We start from the raw sequence: 17754 nt of genomic DNA, 5'->3' as shown, positions 1-17754 counted from the left end.
GGGAATAGGAGTGTGCGTTCAGTTATTCTAGAAGTATTTACTGTGCACTTCCCAGGGAAGCCATCAAGATTCATTCTCTTTTTTACACGAGTAATTTATGTTCCCTGTAGCAACTTAGAAAATACAGACACAAAGAAAATAAACAAAAATTATGCATCATTCAAGCATACAAAGAGTTACTATTACTATTGTGGGGTACACTGACCCGGACTTTTTTCTCTGCACAGCTAATAGTGACTATTATTGATTGAGTGTCTCAGCCAAGCTTAACATTAGGCTCAGCACTGTCTGTGGACCATTAGTTCCTATATCCTCATATTAATTCGGTGGAGCAGTGACTTTCATTACCATGATTTTATAGTTTGAGGAACTGAGACACTACGAAGTTGAGGAACTTGTCCTGGATCACACAGCTAGTACACGGCAGTGCTTGGTTGAATGAAATAGTCTTTTATTATTTGAATACAAAAAATAGGATCGAAGTCTTCCGTATCTTGCTTTCTTTGCTCAAAAACATATCTCGGAGATATTGCCATATAATAAACCTATCACTTCATTTTTAAACACTACAGTGTTTTAGAACAGATGAACTTCAAGTCACTCAACCAAATGCTACCGTGGACTTCAGGCTGGTTCTAATTTTCCCCCAACTGCGGTGCCCATAGTCCAGGATAGGCCTGGTGGTTTCCACGAAGTGACCTTTACCAACTAGAAATACACAGCACCTCATAATCTGCCGCTCACTGTCCCTAAACCATGAGCTCCATCCTCTAGCCACCCTGATGGGCTGGCCCTTTCCTGATAAAGCATGACCTTTCACATGGCTACATCTTTAAACAAAGTGCTTCTTCTGTTCTTGCCAGGGATTCCCAGTCCTCAGATATCGCCTGTCCGATTTCTTGATTCCCAGCCTGGTGCTTTATCACCTGGGCTGGCCTCTCGGGACACCTACAAGATAAATAGAGAAAGACCATACCACTGTTGTGCCTAGCGCATTATACCCTCATGGTTCTCAGATGTGTTTCTAGAGTGCGTGGCATTTCTTATCCATCTTGGAAACCCCAATGCCTACCAGTGTGCCTGGCACATAGTTCAGCAATTGCTTGCTGAATTAAAGGAAACTGAATTAGGATAGAACCAGAGGGCATAATGCTAAGTGAAGTAAGTCAATCGGGGAAAAAAAATTATCATGATCTCACTCATATGTGGAATTTAAGAAACTGTAAAACAGAGGATCGTAGGGGAAGAAAGGAAAAAATAAAACAAAAGGAAATCAGAGAGGGAGATAAACCATTAGAGACTCTTAATCACAGGAAACAAACTGAGGGTTGCTGGAGGGGAGGAGGTAGGAGGAATAGGGTAACTGGGTGTTGGGCATTCAGGAGGACACATGATGTAATGAGCACTGGGTATTGTGTGAGACTGCTGAATCACTGACCTCTACCTCTGAAACCAATAATACATTATGTTAATTAATTGAATTTAAATTTTTTAAAAAAGGAAACTGAATTATTAACAATAGCAACCACAGCAGTGGCAATAGCTATTTTCTATCGAGCATTTACTCTGCTCTAAGCACTATGGCTAATTGCCTTAGGTATGTTACTTTAGTTAACACACATCTATATAAAACAGTACTCTTTTTTTTTAATATCTTATTTATTTATTTGACAGACAGAGATCACAAGTAGGCAGAGAGGCAGGCAGAGAGAGAGGAAAGGAAGCAGGTTCCCCGCTGGGCAGAAAGCCTGATGTGGGGCTCGATCCCAGGACCCTGGGATCATGACCTGAGCCGAAGGCAGAGGCTTTAACCCACTAAGCCACCCAGGTGCCCCTAAAGCAGTACTCTTATTGTCTCTTTTCCTGGATGAGGAAAACTGAATCTTTGAGAGGTCAATTAACTCCCCCAAGATCACCCAACTAATAAATAAAAGAACTAGGATTTGAGTACAGTCCAGGCACGGAGCCCATGCCCTTAATCATCATAGTCAAAGCCTCCGTGACACTACGACCTGTATCCATCCTTTGAACAAATATTGACTGAGCACCTGCCCTTAGCTGGCCCTGGACACCCAGCAAGACACACACAGTCCTCATCTTCCAGAAAGTGACAATCTAAAGAATCAAATCAGATCTGAGAAAGGTTCAGAATTGCCTGCAGTGCATGTTGAAAGGACAGATTTCCTAGCTCTGGCGATTCTGATTCTGGGGGTAAAGCCCCGAAATCTGTATTTACATAAGGTCCCAGGCAGGACTGACTTTCAGTCAGTAGGCACTGGCATGGCCCCACTGGATGTTAAAATATTGACGTTATTTCCGAACCGGTCGGTAAACATACATTGCTCCCAGATGCCCTGAGTGTAGGTGACCAACTGTCCCGGGTTTGCCTGGGAATGTTCCAGTTTCAGCAGTGAAAGTCTGACATCTGGGGAAAGCACAACAGTTGTTTACCACATCTGAGTATCCCCTATCCCTCCAGTTAACCCTGATCTTTCCCAGATCTGCCATGGTTCAGAGATTACGGGGTTAAAGCCTGGCACAGATGGGCCTCTCTGATAATAAGAGCCTCAGTTCTGAAGTCCTTGCCTTTTCTGGTGTTAAAGGTTTTGAATACCATCTCTGACCCAAGTGATTCTGATGCAGATGACCTGCAAACTCCTCTGTGAGAAATATTAGTCCAGTTGCCTGATGCCAGAGCATTGAGAAGATTTTTTTAAAAAACGTAATGCTAGAAGGTGCCTGGGTGGCTCAGTGGGTTGAGCCTCTGCCTTCAGCTCAGGTCATGATCCCAGGGTCCTGGGATCGAGCCCTGCATCTGGGCTCTCTGCTCAGCGGGGAGCCTGCTTCTCCCTCTTTCTCTCTGCGTGCTTCTCTGCCTACTTGTGATCTCTGTCTGTCAAATAAATAAATAAATAAAAATGTAATGCTAGAAACATTTCTGTGATGCTTAATATGGGCCAGGAACCCTAAGAACTCCACACAAAGTAACTCATTTAATCCTCACTACAATACTAAGGAGATACAGTTACTATGCCCATTTTATAGATGCAGTAACTGAAGCCCAAGATCACTTAGCTACTGAGGGGGCAGAACAGGATTCAAATCCAGCTTGGCTCCAGAGTCTGTCCGGCACACAAGCCAAGACACGACCTCCTGTTCGGCAGACCCAGACTCTTGGTTACAGCCAAAGCCTCAGATGACTCTGTACCTCAGCGACACAGCTGGAGATCTGGCTATCTTGCTCGGAGCCGCGAGGGTCTAGATCTGAGCCAGTGAGACACTGTGCAAAGGCTCGGGGCCGGAAGGCAACACTGAGCTCTCCCTTCTGATAACTGGCTCCCGGAGGAGCTGTTTTCCGTCCTCACAGAGGCTCTCCTCACATGGCAGCAAACTCTGAATATCAACCATATTTAGGAGCGAGGGATTGAAGCATATGTCTGAGCCGGAGAGAAGAACCAAGTGACAGCCTTCTCTTGGGAAGGAGTGTGAGTTTTTTACAGGCAAGGCTGCTTTTTTCAGTGAACTTCTCCTCTTCATTTTGGAGTCCACCTGTTACCAGACCAGATGGCCCCCCGCTAGCCTTTTCTTTTACAGGCTTCAAATAAAATGCAACACTCTCTGGGCTGTAACCAGATTCCACCCACTGACACTAGCTCCCTCTTTACCCAGGTGCTCTTAAAGTCACAAAATTTGACACCTACACAAGATGACATTCACGACTGGGAAGAGGGGGCCCGAGTGGGTGCTCAGACTTTCATTGAGCCCTTCCGTAGACACTTGCTGGGCTCTCCTGGTGCACCGAGCCGCAGGCTGGGTTTACAGGCATGGAGGAGAGGGGCAGCAATGGCCTCTGCCCCTCACGGAGCTTACAGTCCTGTGGCCACTGAAATGGGATCGTTCCATTCATGGTGTCTGCTAGAGGAGTGTGACTTACTGGCAATTGGGGAGGGCTTCACCTAAAGGGGACGCATGAAAGCTTCGACCACAAAGAAAAAGGCTCAGAACGGGTGGCGGAAACAGATTAATTCTGAACACAAGGGTCTGTGTTGGCAAAAAAGCCTGAAAGCTGGGACAAGGATACAGAGCAGCTGCGGAGGAAGGCAGGCGTGCTGGAACTCGCTGGCCTTCATGAGACACGTGGCCATCCTCCTGAGAGTACAGCAGCATTCCAAACAGCACAATGACCCGGAGAGAGATCTGCATTTTTAGAAGATTCTTTTGACCTATGGCTAATCAGTAGCACAGGCAGAGCTGGGCCTTGAATTCAAGTCTCTCAGCTCCCTGTCCGGCATTCTTTCTCACCAGCCCAGATGGTGAGCCCCAGTCTTAGCATGTGTGTTGGAGGAACCTCATTCTGAGTATGTCCAAACCCTTGACAAAAGTCTGCATCTTCTGTGTTGTCAGAGTGAAGGAGAGCTTGAAGGGCAGGCCCACAGGGACGGCCTGAGCAACCCCCCAGCTCCCTTACTTCTAAGCTGTGTGGTCCTGAGAAAGTTAATTAACTCCCTGGGCCTCCATTTCTCATTTGTAAAATGAAAAATAAAAATCTAGTTTGCATCACCCATGTGACCCTTTAAGACAGTAATGCGTGTAATGTGTTTGACCTAAAAATCAATACTCAGTACACAGGAACTCTTCTGATTGGAGCTCCCTTCTCTGAGGGAGACTCAGCAGTTTTCCCCAAAGTTTTCTGTACATGTTCTCTTACTGTCTGCCAAGAGGAAAGGCCCCACTGTGTTGTTTTCTCGGAGGGCCTTCCTTAATCCGTTAAGGCTCATCCCTGCCCTGGCTATGGGGAGTAACCCAGACCTGGCCAACCATAGTGCTCCAACCCCATCAAGGGCTGGTTTATAGATTCCCAGATGGTCAATGATAATCATGGCCTGGGAAACACATATAGATGCTGTGAGCACAATGCTGTCCCTTTCTCACAGTTGAGGACGCCGGCAGCCATGTTCACCAGAGGCCAACGCCCTGGGAGCAATTAGAAAAGCAGATCTGAGAGTCAGATGAACAGAGAGGGCGTTCGGGCAGCACGGCATTGTTGGGTCTAGCCCCTGAGGTCACGGTTGTCACAGCTCTTTTTCTTTTTGTTTTTTTTTTTTAAATCAATTCTTTGAACTACCTCAACAGCGCTGCAAGTTTCTCAAGTCACTAAATCCCCATCTCGTTTTAGCAAAGTTGAGAGGAGTTTTGACACTTGCAACCAAAAGAGTTCTGACAAGTTGTCTCTTTGCCAGGGTCACAGGCAATTATGAATCATCAACTTAGATGTCTTTAAAGAGACCTCAAAAGGTCATCCAGGACAGCAGACAAACAAACAAGCAAAAAAAAAAAAAAAAAAAAAAAAAAGCTCTGGTTTTCAGTAGCAAAATCTTCTTTTCAATCTTCAGGAACCCAGATATATAAAACCAATGAAAGAGGAAGTGCTAGTGTAGCTGTAAGAATATGGGGGCCCCTCAGCCCTGCCTGCCATCTCTGATTCTGTCCACCTCCCTTGCATCCAGTTGAAAACAACCATCTGGTCCAACTTCCCACATCAGGAATCACCTTGACCGCATCTTTGACACCTGGTCCTCAAGCCGCCACTGAACACGTACACAGCCGGCAGCTGAGGACGACTCAAGGCGGTCCACTTCCTTTTGCAGACTTTTCTGAAAGCAACATGGTTCCTCATCACCTCCTGGTAATACTCACCCATGGGTCTGAGTCCTTTGGGCTGAAACAGGTTAATTAAATACACCTTTCCTGTGGCAGCCCTTCCTGAAAGACAATTTTCATGTCCCACTTAGTTCCTGGCTTATGCAGCCTTAGTTCCTTCCGACAGTTCCTCGTGGGACCTCATGTCCAGCTGGTGAGATGCCTAAAATAGGCAGACTGCTGTACAAGGTGTGATTTAAGGAGGGACAGAGAGACAGAAGGCTTAGAGTGTTTATTGAAACACACACACACACACACACAGGTTTATGGCACCCCCATTACTTGCCATGTGGGCATTCTCCCTGTGCCAGGCACTGCACAGGGCTGTACACACCTTCTCTTTCTCCTTCAGCCCTCCCAACACATCCATGAATTGGGGAAGGATGAGGCCCAGAGGAGTTAAAGTACCTGGCTCAAGTTTAAGAATCAATATTTGGTAAGACTGGGATTTGAACTCCACTCTCACCTACTCCAAAGCTCGGGGTTTTAGGTATATTTCTATTAGAAGACATGGCTGTCCTTGCTGTTGGCCATGCAGGCCTGGGAGATGATAGAATGGGGCATTGAAAGGATAGCAAAGTGTAGATAAATTTTTGCGGGCTTTATTTATAACGCTGTGGTCAGGACACAAGGCAGACACCTCCTTTGCAGGTAAGCCTTGGAGAAAATTCTCTTTTTTAATTTGTGTGTGTGTGTGTGTGTGTGTGTGTGTGTGTGTGTTTTAAAAGATTTTATTTATTTACTTATATACAGAGGGAGAGACAGTGAAAGAGGGAACAAAACCCAGGGGAGAGGGAGAAGGAGGAGGCTCCCAGCCAAGCAGGGAGCCCGATGCGGGGCTCCATCCCAGACCTTGGGATCATGACCTGAGCCAAAGGCAGACACTTAACAAAAGCAGACTGAGCCACCCAGGCGCCCCATTGATTTGTGTTTTTAACTGAAGCATAACTAACACACAATATCCTAGTAGTTTGGGGTGTGCATCAAAATGATTTGATATTTTTATACATAATGAAATGATCCCATGGTAAGTCTAGCCACCATCTGTCACCATATAAAGTCATTACAAAATTAAGGACTCTACTCCTCATGCTATACCTTACATCCCAGTGACTTGTTTATTTTATAACTAGAAGTTTATATCTCTTCATCCCCTTCACTATTTCTTCTGTTCTGCAACCCCCCCTCCCCTCTGGTAACCAACACTTTGTTCTCTTGTATATATGAGTCTGTTTCTGGTGTGTTGTGTTTGCTCATTTGTTTTGTTTTTTAGATTCCACATATGAATGAAATCATACAGTATTTGTCTTTTGGAGACACTTCTGTTTAAACATAACATAGTTATTGCATGTTAGAGATGATTTAATGTACTGTTTGAGCAAGCAATCAAAGAAGACGTGGGGCTCTGGGGTTAGAACGATAGGCATGACTGTCTGCGTGACTAAACGGGTTGTAGTTAACCCAGCTTCCCTTTTTTGCTCGCCCGTAGAGAACCTTTAAGTTCTCTCACATCACGAACCCCACTTTGGATGCCAGCGGGCTTGAGGAAGAGAATCTGGGGAGCAGAGAGGTGAAGGCACTGGCTTTGTCCACCCTGGAGCTCATGCTTTCACCAGGAAGGGAACTCGGTCTCTGCTCCCTGCTTTCTAGCTTCAGGGGCACATCAGCATTCCATGGCTGTGTGTGATGTTCTCTTAAAATGTACTTTAGGGACGCCTGACTAGGTCAGTGCCTGGTAGAGCACAGGACTCTTGATCTCAGGGTAATGAGTTCAAGCCCCACATTGGGTATAGAGATTCCTTAAGGAAACTAAAAATAAATAAGTAAATAAATAAATTTTAAAAATTGAAGCTCAAAAGTTAAAAACAAACAACCCCAAAATACAAAAAAAGTACCAGGTGTGAACCCTAACAGAAATAGTAGCAATACTACGCCTGATGACTTTATTGAACAATTGCCAGGCACAGGGACACACATCCTCTCACTTACCATTCAACATGCCTACCGAGGTAGTACTGCTAAGATCCATTTGTAACAGACATGGTCATTGAGGTTCGGGGAAACTGGGTAACGTAGTGAGGTCTCTGCCCAAGCTTGTCCATTTGCTGAAGGCACGGCTGATATTCGAATTCTGATATTTGACCTAGAGCCAGCTATCTTGATATATTAGGTGAAAAAAGTAGGTTTTAAAACAGGAGAGGACTTTATTCAGGAATGAAAAGGAACAAAGCATGTTACCCACAACAGCAGGGATGAGTCTCATAATAACTATGTGAGTGAAAGAAGAGAGATAAAAATGTACACAGTGGGGGCGCGTGGGTGGCTTGGTGGGTTGAAACCTCTGCCTTTGGCTCGGGTCATGGTCCCAGGGTTCTGGGATCGAGCCCTGCGTCGGGCTCCCTGCTCCGCGGGAAGCCTGCTTCCTCCTCTCTCTCTGTCTGCCTCTCTGCCTACTTGTGATCTCTGTCTGTCAAATAAATAAATAAATAAAATCTTAAAAAAAAAAAAATGTACCCAGTGTTTGAGTCCATCGACTTGAGACATTCAACTGATAAAATTCTAGAAAACACAGACGGATAGTAACAGAAAGCGAAACAGCAGTTGTCAGTGGCTGGAAGGGGCAGGAGGGAGATTATTGGGGCCTAAGTAACCATTCTCTTGATTCTCTGGATTGTGTACAGAAATGTCAAAACTATGGGGTGCCTGGCTAGCTCAGTCGGTGGAGTGTGTGACTCTTACTCTCAGTGTTATAAGTTTGAGTCCCACATTGGGTGTAGAGATCACTTAAAAACAAAATCTTAGGGGCACCTGTGTGGCTCAGTCCATTAAACATCTGCCTTTGGCTCAGATCATGATCTCAGGGTCCTGGGATTGAGTCCCACCCTGGGCTCCCTGTTCAGCAAGGAGTCAGCTTCCCTCCCTCTGCCCCTCACTCTGCTCATGTGCACACAACTCTCTCTCTCTCAAATAATAAATAAAATCTTAAAAAAAAATACTGTATTAGGCATGATTCTGGTTTGGTTTTTAAGGGAAAAAATGAAAACATACACAAAATATATGTATGTAGATACCTCCACATGACTCACAAGGCCCTATGTGATCTGAGGGTCCCTGACCGCCTCCCATCATCATCACTCACCACTGGCCCTTGAACCCTCCATGCTGGGCACAGAGTCTGACCTTCCTTCCCTCCATGGCTCCAAGCACTTGCTCACCTCCTGGCTTTCTTGTTTGATTCTCTCTGTCTGGGACACTGTCTCTGCTCCACACCTTTCCTTGGTTTACTCCTCTTGATTCTTTAGGCCTTATCTAGGATGTCCTCTCCTCCCTCAGACCAAAGCACTTGCCTTTCTCACCTGGTATCTGTAATCATTGAATTCTGTTCTCTTTAGTTACTTTGTAAGTTTTGGGAAGGCAAGAGACTGTCTTTGGTTTGTGGAGGTATTCTTACTAGTAACACTACACCCAGCTTACAGGAGGCACTCACTAGATCCGTGATTGAATGAATGACCAAAATGATATTTTAAAGTCCTAGTGAATAAGAACGTGTATATACCAAAAAAAAAAAGAAGAAGAAGAAGAAGAAGAAGAAGAACCTGTATACCTGTATATACCAACATAGTAGTGTTGAAAAGCACATAGGATTGATATTCTCCAATATGCAGGCCAACATAAAATTAGGAGTACACGTCAAGGCAGCCTGTCACGGAGCAGTTACAAATGTCATATTCAGAGTCACTCAGATCTGGTTCTACCAGTCGTCAGCTAAATAACCTTGGGCAAGTTAGTTTATCTCTCTGTACCTCTGTTTTCTTCTCTGTATAGTGGAGATATAGAGATATTCTGCCAGTGCTAGGAAGTTTCAATCAGACCATGCACGGGAAGTGCTTAGTGTGGCAGAGCCCCACACTGTAGGTGCTCAGTGACTGTCCGTAATCTCCAGTATCGTCACTCAGACCAACAGAGTATCATCTGTCAGCCAACACTTCACATTTATTCTAATTCTTTTTCTTTTCTAAGATTTTATTTATTTGATAGAGAGAGACACAGCGAGAGAGGGAACACTCGCAGGGGGAGTGGGAGAGGGAGAAGCAGACTTCCCACCGAGCAAGGAGTCGGATGCGGGACTCGATCCTAGGACCCTGGGATCATGACCTGAGCCTAAGGGAGATGCTTACCGACTGAGCCACCCACGTGTACCTAGTTCTCTTTTTCTACCAAACATTTCTTGTATAGTATCTTAGCTGCTCCTACAGGAACCTTATTGGGAGGTGACACGGATGTTATTATTACTCATTTTAAAGGGAAGCCGAGGGACGCCTGGGTGGCTCAGTTGGTTAAGCGGTTGCCTTCGGCTCGGGTCATGATCCCAGTGTCCTGGGATCGAGTCCCACATCGGGCTCCCTGCTCAGCAGGGAGCCTGCTTCTCCCTCTGCCTCTGCCTGCCACTCTGTCTGCCTGTGCTCACTCTCTCTGACAAATAAATAATAAATAAAATCTTTAAAAAAAAATAAATTAATTAAAAAAAAATAAAAATAAAGGGAAGCCGAAACCCAGAGAAGTTAAATGACTTTACCCAAATTACAGATGAGACAAACAGTGGCTTGAAGGGTCCATCCCTTAGTTCACCACCCTACAGAGGCTACCTGCTGGGTCTTGCCTGCTCCTTAGACATAAAAGTGACTGAAGGCCCCTATCCATCCCCGGAGGCAAGCCCAACTTTTTCTGGTAGTTCCTGGAACGCCGTGTTCTCTCAGCCGTCAGGCTGAATCCTGTTCCTACTATTTTATCTCAGTTGCATCTCACCTCAGGCGGCTCATAACCTCTATCTGCTCAGCTCCAACAGCAGGTGGAACACAGCTTCCTTTCCTTCGTCCTCATACCAACCCCCTCAAAAACTCCCTCACCTAACAGAGGTACATACGTCCCCACCACCACACCCGCCCCTGTCTCTGCATGCTCACCATCTCCCCCACCCCCTTCTTCCTCACACTTGCTGCTCCTCTGTTCCCCAAGACTGCCCTCCCTCTGAGCTGCTCCTTTCCCACAGAAATACTGAAATCTCCCCATCTGATTAGGCAAGACACTTTACCATCACACACACACACACACACACACACACACACACACACACACACATACTCCCCTCAGATATCATCTGCCTTGAACGTCAACGCTCAGCCGAAGAAAGACCCACCAAACCTGGCTCCCCACTTCATTTGCCTCAGAGTTTGGAGGATTTGCTCTGTTTGGCTCAGCACAAAAACCTGTTCAATGGTGTATTCAATTTTATTTCTTTCCCCGATATTAAAAAAATGGACGCATTTCGCCTAAAACCCTGGTTTCCAGCTTCTTTCAAAAACCTAGGGAGGACATGACAACATGGCAGGGGGGGTGCTCCCTGATCAAACGTGGCAGCAGCAAGCTGCCCCTTCTGCCAGGCAAGACGGTTACTCTTCACCAGAATCCACCAAAACGCTGGGTTTGTGTGACTCAAAAGTCTGGCCTCTGGAAGCATCTGAGTTGTAATCCCTTCTCTGGCGATATAACCCAACTGGCACAAGTTTTACGTCAGTCCTCTTCCTTCCCTTCTGTAAGTGGAAAGACCCAGTATAGAGATATTCATTTTTCCACTGATGTAAATTATACTACCACCCCAAATTAGATAGCAGAAACAGTTACATGCAGTTTGGTTTTAAAGACATTTTCCACCCCAATGCAAAAATGTTATACAGCATATTTAGATTCTTTCCCCCTCTCACAGTAAAGGTTTTTTTTTTCCTCATGACAACTAAAATTCCCATTATTCAACTGTCTACCACACGCTTTGAGATTTGGGGACGATTCTAGCTGATTCTAGAACCGTAGCTGAAGAAGCACCGTTTCTGTCTTATGAGTGGCTTGCTGCAACGCAGCCCCTAGCATCTTTGATTTAATGCTCATTAATCGAATGCCCTTCAGTTTACTGTTAAAGCTCCACGCCTGTTTTCAACGGTAGCTCCAACTCCTTTGAGGCCTGACTTCACTGTTGCTCCCTCTCCCAATTTGCAGATTAGCTGACCCTCAATTTTTTCCAACAGTCCTTACCCTGGAGCAGACACAAACTGGTCCCACCTGCATAAACAGTCTCACTGATGACACTGAATAGCCATCTGATTTGTTTTGTCTTGAGGCGGGCATCGCACCATCCGAAAGGGCAGAGCAAGACTGAAGCAGAAGTTCTCAAAGTGTGGTCCCTGGGAACCCGTTGGAATATGAGAACCCCCTCAGCCTCAGCCCAGACCTACTGAATCCAAATTTGAATTAACAAGACCCCCCAGCATGAGTCATAAATAAATAAATAAATAAGAAATGAGGTCATTTCTTCAGTGAAGAGGACAGTGAAGGAAATAAAAGAGGGAGATATGACAGTGACTAGGAAGAGGCCACCTTCCAGACAGCAACTGTTCTCTGAAAGTTTACGGTCTCAGGAGCTATTTACACTCTTCATGATCCCAAAGGACCCTAATGAGCTTTTTTTCATGGAAGCTCTACCTATGTGTACTTGCCATTCTAGAAGTTAGGACAAAGAAATGTTTTAAATATTGTAAACTCCTTGAAACATAGTAAGTATTAGATATTAACATACTTTTTTAAAAGAATTTATTTATTTGACAGAGAGTGAGACAAGGAGAGAGAGCACAAGCAGGGGGAGTATCAGAGGGAGAGGGGGAAGCAGACTCCCTGCTCAGCACCCTGAGATCATGACCTGAGCAGAAGGCAGAGGTTTAACCCACTGAGCCACCCACGTGCCCCAAGATACTTTTTGTGAGAGTAGCTATGCTTTCTAAAACAAAACCAAACAAAAATTAATGAGCAGAATGGCGCTTGTTTGCATCTCTCTTTAAATGTTGCCTTCATAGAAGACAGCGGGATTCTCCTACCTGCTTCTGCAGTCTGTGGCTGCACCGCCTGTCTTACCGTCTTTGGAAAACTCTACTGCACACTGCGGAGAGAAACAGGGACAATGGCAAATAGCCGCTTAACGCTGTCGTGAAACTGGTTTTGGTTTTGCATACCTTGGAAGGGTCGGAGTCCCCAGGCCGCTAGGACCGGTGCTGTGAGGCCGTGGTGAAGAAATGCCTCACAGGGAAGTCGGACGTGAAACACGCTCTCTATGATGAGTCCTCTGTGGGAAGACTTCTCACTCACTTGAAACAACATAGAATTTTGGCAGAGAGGATGTCAGTGTGACTCCCGGTCCCAAACTGGTCCTAGCTGCGGGACGATGGATAGGTCCCGTGCCCCCTCTCAGCCTCAGTTTCCTGGTCTGTTTCATAAGGAGCGTGATCTCTAATATTCCAGCCCCATCCCCGTTCCCCACCCCCACCGGACCCTCACCCCCACCCCAAGTGCGCGGGAGGTCCCCCCGGGAACTTTAGAGTAACTCTCTCATTTGCCCAGCAGAGGGCGATGGAGACCAGCCCTGGGTGGACACCTTGCACTTCACCGGCCCTTCACCACCTCCCCACTCAGACATAAGATCCCCTCGTGATCCGGGCGGTTGCCTTGGCACCAGTTGGCACCAGGTGTCTCAAGCAACCCGGGCCATGTCCCGGGAGCGGCTGGGAGCCAGAGAGCCCTTCATATTGACCCACACGTGGTCAGGCTGGGATGCTCTGACTCTCCAAGGAAGTCTGGGAAGAAGAGAGGAGGAAGAACTGGTTTAGGCAAAGACACCTTCCCACCCCCACCCGCACTGGACCTTTCGGTGAGGAACCACCCAGGAGCTGTTGACTCCTCGCAGGGAAAACCGGGCGGGGTGGCCGGAAGAGAACAAGACGGAGCGCTGCGCCAGCTCTCCCAGGGGGCTGCCTGCAGGGCCGTGCTTGCATCAGCGCTGCCAGGGCTGGGGCAGCGGCCGCCAGCGACGTCAGCCGCCTTCCCAGAAGAATTCCACTGCCTGCGGTCGGCGGCTGGGGCGGTGTGGGGGCGGGGGCTTTTGGTTTCGGAGGATGACACCACTGGCAAGCTGCGTCTCCGGTTCGCACTCTGTAGTCATGGAGACGACAGCATCCTGGCAGTCTTGGTGAGGCCAACCTGCCTCAGAAGTGACCCGGACCTCCTGCGGGAAACCGCGAGCTCTTCGGGCTCTTCGGTGCCGGCCCAGTGAGATGGGGGCTGCAGGTCCCGCCTGCTCCCCTGGGGACGCCCTGCTGGGCCACCTTTCTTTTTATGCAGGATTATCAGGACTCAAAGCACTCTCACCCAACCGTTGGCTAAGAAACATTTCCCCCCACCCCGCAAATCGAAACACAAAGAACAACCCCAAGACAGGACGTGCCTGGCAAAACAGACTTTTCAATACTCTGAATTCTTGGATTTTTTTGTTTTGTTTTGTTTTTGTTTTTTTAATCTTTTTGGAGCAGTTTCTTACGATTCTCTTTAGAATATTCCCTGGCTTCATCCACCTTCGGTACAGTGTTTGTTTTAAGTCACTCTGGGCAAGCTTAATATGGAGCATCTAGCCTGTGCCTTGAATTGACGCATTTTTTTTTACTGTACAGAGACCAGGCATTTAGTCTTTAATTATGTGTTAGTAATGATTGAGAAGATCAGGGCAGCAATAATCCTAAAGAAGGAATAAGAAATCTACAATAATAACCTAAATAAATGCAGCTAAGGGTGACTGAATGCCCACCCATTGTCAAACACTGGGCTAAATCCTCTATAGTCATTTTACCACATTCAATATCCACGACTCTCTGAGGTGGGTTTCATTGTTTTGATTCATACTTTGCAGACTAAGAAACTGAGGCACAAAGAGGTAAAGTAACTTGTCTATGTCCTACAGCTAGTAGTTTAATACTTAGTAACTAATAAAATCATATCCTGGTCCATAATAAGCATTCAGTACAACTGCACTCTGCTTTAGAAAGGACAGGAAGAGGGCAGTGCACATAGGCATCCCCAAAACCTCATTCATTTGTGCCTCTTCCACCTAAGATTTCTTATAATATGAAGATGGGCTAGGGTAGGGTTCCTTTTTTTCTCCATGGGGGGGGGGGGGTGGTTGCTAAGCAAATATTAGAAACAAAGTGAGAATATTTTTATAGGACATTTTGGAGTTTAAAAAGTACTTTGCTCCCCAGAACCTAATTTCATCTCCACAACACTCCTGAGTAGTAAGAACTGGTCATCCTAGCCCCAATTTACACGCAAATTTTTCTTTTCAGAAAACCTTTTAACCACTTTTTAAAAAGTGAACTTCAAGGACACAAAGCTAAACCACACAGGATAGCCAAAAAGTAGACACAATCCAAATGTCCATCAATTCATGAATGAATAAATAAAATATGGTACACGCACACAATGGAATATTAGTCAGCCTTAAAAAAAAAAAACAAACAAATTCTGACACATGCTACAACATGGATAACTTGAAGGCATTATGCTAAGTGAAATAAACCAGTCACAAAAGGACACATTTTGTAGGATTCCACTTTTATGACGTACCTAGCACAGACAGATTTATAGAGAGAGAAAGTTAAATAAATGGAAGTTATCAGGGGCTGGCATTGGGAGTGGGGGGGGGCAGAGGAAACGGGATTATTGTTTAATGCCTCTACGGTTTCTGTTCAGGAGGGGGAACTAGTTCTAGAAATGGATGGTGGTGATAGTTGCCCAACATGGTGAATGTACTGAAGGTCACTCACATGTATACTTGTATATGTGTATATAAGATGGTTACAATGATCAATTTTGTTATGTATTATTTTGCCACAATGAAAAAACATGTACAGAAAACCAACCACCCCAGTGCTCTCCGTTCCTTTCTACTCCATCTTTTAAAAGGAGAGTCTCCTGCATTTATTAAAACGGCTTTAACCTAAGACCCATTTCTTGACTTTGCAGGGGTTGCTGCCTCCACTTGAAAGTAAGAAAACGTCACACCTTTAAAAGTAGTTCACAGTTGTGCCTTTTCGATAACTACAGCAGCCTGGTATTCCCCTCAGGTATTCCACATGAGCAAGATCTGGCAGGGAGGGGGGAGGACTGGGGGTGAGTCACTGGTTTGGCAGGTGAGGTCATCATGGGGTGACCGTCTGCATCGAGCAGGCTCCCCACCTCCCACGTCTCCCATCTTCTCCTCTCCGGGGCAGCTAAGTCAACAGCCAGCTTAGTTCCAAGTCTAGCTACTCTGGTGTGAGGTTCAGTGGGAAACATTCCTCTTTATGACTCTGTGACTCAACACCCCAGCAGATGGGTTCACGAAGGCTGTGGTAACCAAAGCCAGCTCTGAGGTCGAGACCCTGGACTGCCAAGTCATGGTCTATAAGCAAAAGAAGGGAGACATGCATCCTTGGGAAGGGAGAGGAGAGAGCTTGTTCGCTGCTGGAATGCTAAATATCTAAGAAATGATGGAATTGTTTTACTTATCTTGATTATCCTGATTAAGACACCCTGAGACAGTGGCACATGGAAGAGAACAGTAAATATTTGGTAAATGATTCTTCCTTTGGAGGAGTTCAGCCACAAGGACAATCCCAAACTCATAGTAAAACATACGTATTTTTAGGTTTTACCAACTCCAGTTTTCTCAAAGAGGCATCGGAATTAGAGCTTGATAGATTTTTGTCGAACAGACACAGGCTTCATGTGGACAGTTTTGGTATCAATACAAAGAACCATGATGTTTATTATGCAGGTAATTAGGTTATTAATAAGTGGTAATGTGAAGGGACTTTCTTGGACATGTTTGTACACTCATCTAGCAACCATTAGCAGAGGTACCATGCATATAAAATGAAAGAGAGTGAGAAAGAGAAAGTTTTTGATTTATTTCTTTTGTCTTTTTCCTTTTTGGTCTCTATATTATTGAGTCAACCTGGTATGGTTTAAGGTACATGAACCTTATCATAAGACAAGCCTTGTATTAGTCAGGCAGAGACACTAGGTTGCAAGGGACATAAAAATGCATTCAGATTACCTAGGGGGGAAAAATCCAAATGATAGCTTCAGGCACAGTTGTATCTAGGTGCCCAAATGATAATGTTAGGGATCTGTTGATCTAGAACTCTGAACTCTGCCTTCATAAGCCCACAAAGTTAGCCAAAAATCTTCCAATAGCTCTGGGCTTACATCTACAGGTCTAAGACCTCATTAGAAATCTTCCTTCCCAATAAAATTATCTTGCAGACTAAGAACCTCTCAGACTGAGAAAAAGGTAGATGCTGTTTCCATAATAAAAGGTAATGGTTGCTGGGCAGGCAAAAATAATAGGTGTATACTCCCCTGGCATAAATGTACACCTGTGGGAGAGAGGGTTTACAATTGAGGTGCCACTTTCCTAGTTTGTCAGTGAGTCAGTCTGGTGGGGTGAAATGTTTGTGCTCTGGACTCAGCAGCCCCAAGTCAAAACTCTGGCTTTCCACTATCTCTCTGGCCTCTGACAACTTACTTAAAAGTAATCAGGCTAATAATAACTACCATGTTTTGAACATGAGACAGTTGCTAGGCATTATGTGTGTTATCTTGTTTACTCAATAAATCTGCAAGGTAGTTATTAATGTCCCATTTTACAGATGAGGAAGCTGAGGTCCAGAGGGATTAAGTGACCCACCCAAGGTCATTAAGCTAGTAAGGGTCACTCCAGCCCAAGGCAGTCTGGTCAAAGTGGGCTCTCTGGGTCCCCCTCTCCTTGCCTGCAAAAGGGTATGAGATGGAGAAGAAAGGGGTAGAAGGAAGATGAAGAAGAAAAGGAGAAACAATAGTAAAATGCCCATAACAATATGAAGTATGCAGTAGATCTAGTTCTCTTTGTCCGTTTCTTCCACTCTTGTTTTCCCTTGCTTCCTTTCTCTTTCTTTCTTTTCCTTTTAAAGATTTTATTTATTTATTTGACAGACAGAGATCACAAGTAGGCAGAGAGGCAGGCAGAGAGAGAGGAAGGGAAGCAGGCTCCCCGCTGAGCACAGAGCCCTCGATCCCAGGACACTGGGATCATGACCTGAGCTGAAGGCAGAGGCTTCAACCCACTGAGCCACCCAGGCGCCCCCTTTCTCTTTCTTTTTT

The 17754-nt window shown here is 45.6% G+C and overlaps 1 long non-coding RNA gene across 1 annotated transcript; it reads right to left on the bottom strand.

Moving 5' to 3' along the window:
* Positions 1–10970: 10970 nt before the first annotated feature.
* Positions 10971–13072, bottom strand: LOC111144165. Its single transcript, XR_002640365.1, has 2 exons — positions 12624–13072; positions 10971–11291 (listed from the first exon to the last, which is right to left on the bottom strand). It is a non-coding gene; the product is annotated as an uncharacterized LOC111144165 (long non-coding RNA).
* Positions 13073–17754: the final 4682 nt, after the last annotated feature.

Source organism: Enhydra lutris, unplaced genomic scaffold (assembly GCF_002288905.1).
Source record: "Enhydra lutris kenyoni isolate GAN:26980312 unplaced genomic scaffold, ASM228890v2 scaffoldscaffold10, whole genome shotgun sequence".
Classification (NCBI taxonomy): Eukaryota; Metazoa; Chordata; class Mammalia; order Carnivora; family Mustelidae; genus Enhydra; species Enhydra lutris.
Note: the sequence above shows the minus strand (reverse complement) of the source record. Positions and strands in the feature narration are given on the sequence as shown.